We start from the raw sequence: 3,398 nt of genomic DNA on the forward strand, positions 1-3,398 counted from the left end.
GGACAGGAGCTCCAGTTAAAATCCTAGCAGCCACAAACTTGTTTTATGACCTTGGGAAAGTCATGGAACCTTTTGTTTTCTCATCTGTGAAGTGAGGAGGCTGGCAGAGTCAGTCCCCTCGACTTACAGTATATATAATTCCATGAATGCTGCAGGCTTTAGAAATTCACTTTTACCTTTAAAAAGGTTAGTCAATTTACTAATTATAACCTGAAAGTCTTTTTGATATTTAAAAAATCCTCTTGCTTTTTCTTTGTTCTTTGAAAATTTAGAGCTGCCTCATTTCATAATGCCTGAAGCCTATATTTATAATCAGCATCTATTTCATGGTTCTGAGCCGTTTTTCACATAATTGTCTTTTTTTTTTTTTTGCTTTAGAATTAGTTCTTTTGTGACTAATGTATAGCAGAAACAAAATGACTTTTGAAAAAGCCCTTCAGGAATTACGGGGTTCAGTGCTATATCATTAGGGGCCCACGCAGCTCTGCGACAGAACTGGGTCTTAGAAGGGGAAGGCAGCCCTGTTCTGGGAGACAGAGGCAGGAGGTGTGTGCAGATCTGCAGTGGGTGTAGATGGTGGTTGGAGGGTGGCCTGGAAGAAGCCAGAAAATGGTAGTCTGGACTTCAGAGAGCAGAGGGATGAGGTGTGTCCAGGGAGGTCTGCAGGGGGCAGTAGATCACCGAGCACAGGGAGGATGAGCGCGGAGGGTTCAGGTGACAGCTCTGTTGCTATGTGGGGCACTCTGGGCCCTCCGGCAGGGAATGTCACCTTACCTAGAACCCACAGATTAGTAGATCTAGGTGCATTCGGGCTTCACATGTCATGCTGGTGACATCATTGCTTACTTGCCATGCTAAGTCACGTGTCAGCCTCCTGTGGATGTTGGCTTCCAACGACTCCCTCTGATCTTGTTGCTGTGCTTTGTTGTTGAGACCAAATACAAATCCTATCCAGAGCATGCAGAGAATCTGAATGATAATGTTCTGGTCTTGTTAAATTTGCCATTTGAAATTTCATAATGTAAATGTAGCATGACACATCTACCAATTACGTCTTCTCTTTGACTTTTTAGGCCTTAACCCCCACATTCCTAGAATATGATTTCTTTCAGTGTTGACATACCCCTGCCTTCCACACACAGCCATCTGCAGGCCGGCTAGGCAAAAGGCCTGTGGATGGAGTGAGAAGAGCAAGGTATGTCCACTGTGCAAGGCATGCCCAAACATTTTCCACCATGGCTTTAAACTGAAGCTGGAGAGCATGATGTCACCATGTCAGCTGGAGGCAAGAAAGGACATCGGTTGGAAGGGACCACTGGTGTTGCAGAGCAATGGTCTCGAAGGCTCTTGGAGGCTATGGCTGAGACCACCCCCAGAGGCCTGCTTCATATGTGCCATGAAGCCCGTGAGGGGTGGGGAGACTGCCCTGGGAGTCAGAGTTGGGCATGCACAAGGTGAACGATGCCTGCTGCCATCGGATATCATAGATCTGAGGCAGCACTGTGAACAGAACATGGAAGAGTGAGAGTGGATGCATGGGTCCACACATGTGACAACAGGCTTTTGATAGCCCAGAGTTCTGAACTTATTCTGTGAAAAATGTGAGTGAGAGTCACCCTAAGTCAGAACTTCAGCACCATTTTAGGCGCCCATACCCTAGGATGCACATCCTGGGATTCGTACTCTGGGATCTACACCTTGGGATCTCACCCTGGTAAGCCTACCTCCCCTTTGTGTTTCTCAAGCCACAAGTGAGTGGTGCTGCCACAGGGTTCTCCATCTAAGGCACTTCTACCTGGGGTATCAATTTTATTTGAATATCTGAGGGGATAAAAGTTAAGCATTTTAACTGGTAAATAACTTTAACCTTAAATGATTACAACAGATATAGATATATTTTGGAGCAGAATGCAACATGCACAATACTTCATACTTAGAGCTGTCCGCTTGAGTCCTGGCTCTGCCGGCCTTGCAAGGACATAGGATATTTCCTCTATGTGTTTTTAAAAAATGTATTATCATTATTAACATAATTCATATAACATAACTTCAGCACGTTAAGGTATACAATTCAGTAGTTTTCAGTATATTCATAACGTTGTGCAACTATCCCCACTGTTCCCCTGTGTTTAAGGGGTCCTTTCATGGAAAGGTTCAGGAAGTGCTGCCTGCCGATGCCACTCTGCCTCCAGAGTAGAATTTGCAGTATCAGTGACAGGAGATAGGGAAAAACCTTTATTAGAGGAGGACTGGGTGTCATGGGGCTGCATTTTCAGCTCCTATCAAGTCCTTCCATTTAGGCAACTCTCCTTCTTTCTATTTGGGAGGCAGACCATTGCTTCATGTGAGAGCTTGAGTATTCATGCTGTGTTGTGTGGATTATCACCCGAAGAAACAAGGATGGAGGTTTCCTGCCATCGACATCACTGACTCACAAAGGACAGCTTAGAATCTGTGAAGACTCCTGAGAGACTAAAAGGGGATGGACTTGCTTTTAATCAGGTTTCAATGCAGAGACGGGTGTCCTGTCAATTCCCTTATTCAGAGACACATTTGTTGTGGCATTAATAAACAAAGTCAGCCTTCCCTGGAGACCAACAAAAGCCTGATCCAATGTGAGTTTGTGCCTTTCTGTAAAGATTTGTGGTGGGATTCCAGGCAGTATAAATAATAGTCTTCTAGTCACTGCAGATACCTTGACTATTCCTGGGGGCCAGATCCTTGGTTATGTTTTTGTTTTAAATCACATTTTATGCAAATTCACAGGCAGGCTCAAACAATGGTGAGTCCTCTTGTCATTCCTGGCCAGTAGCTCAGCTGAATGAAGATTCAGGAGTAGGAAAGCAAGTCTCTGAACTTGCCTCTGCTTTGAGATTTTCTTATCTTGCAGACTCTCCTGAGATTTTTGCGACAACCATATACCTTCTCAAAGCCATATGGCAAAGTCTTGCTAGCTTAGATCCTAAATTTCATAATACACACCCATTGCAAGTTCCAAGAATTCACTGTATCAGAAAATAGCTCCTGCCTCTTTGAGAAATGGTGGTTTTTTACGTAGCTCTGAATAACATAGCTATTCTTCATAGACCACATACTGTGTGCTGGATGCTTTACGCATTATCTTGAATCCTCGCAACAACCTTGCAAGGTAGATATTAGCCTCTGTTGACTGGGCTGCTGAGGCTAAGACAGGTTAGTAACTGGCCTGCTTTTACATACTGGGCTAGGAAGTGCTCTGCCTCAAAGTTTCCCAAGACACCCTCCCCAGCTTGTGAACCATTCTTCTCAATTGGTCTCATGTCAGGAGAATTGAAACATGGGCTTTGAGTCAGACAGACATGATTCAGATCCTAGCACCAGTAACTGCTAGGTGAATGACTGGGCAAGTCATGTAACCT

General features: G+C 44.5%; 1 long non-coding RNA gene across 1 annotated transcript; it reads left to right on the top strand.

The window, feature by feature from the left end:
• Positions 1-1,246: 1,246 nt before the first annotated feature.
• LOC105740146 lies at positions 1,247-2,603 on the top strand. The gene is made up of 2 exons (XR_001116162.2): positions 1,247-1,714; positions 2,332-2,603. It is a non-coding gene; the product is annotated as an uncharacterized LOC105740146 (long non-coding RNA).
• Positions 2,604-3,398: the final 795 nt, after the last annotated feature.

Source organism: Nomascus leucogenys, chromosome 8 (genome assembly GCF_006542625.1).
Source record: "Nomascus leucogenys isolate Asia chromosome 8, Asia_NLE_v1, whole genome shotgun sequence".
Classification (NCBI taxonomy): domain Eukaryota; kingdom Metazoa; phylum Chordata; class Mammalia; order Primates; family Hylobatidae; genus Nomascus; species Nomascus leucogenys.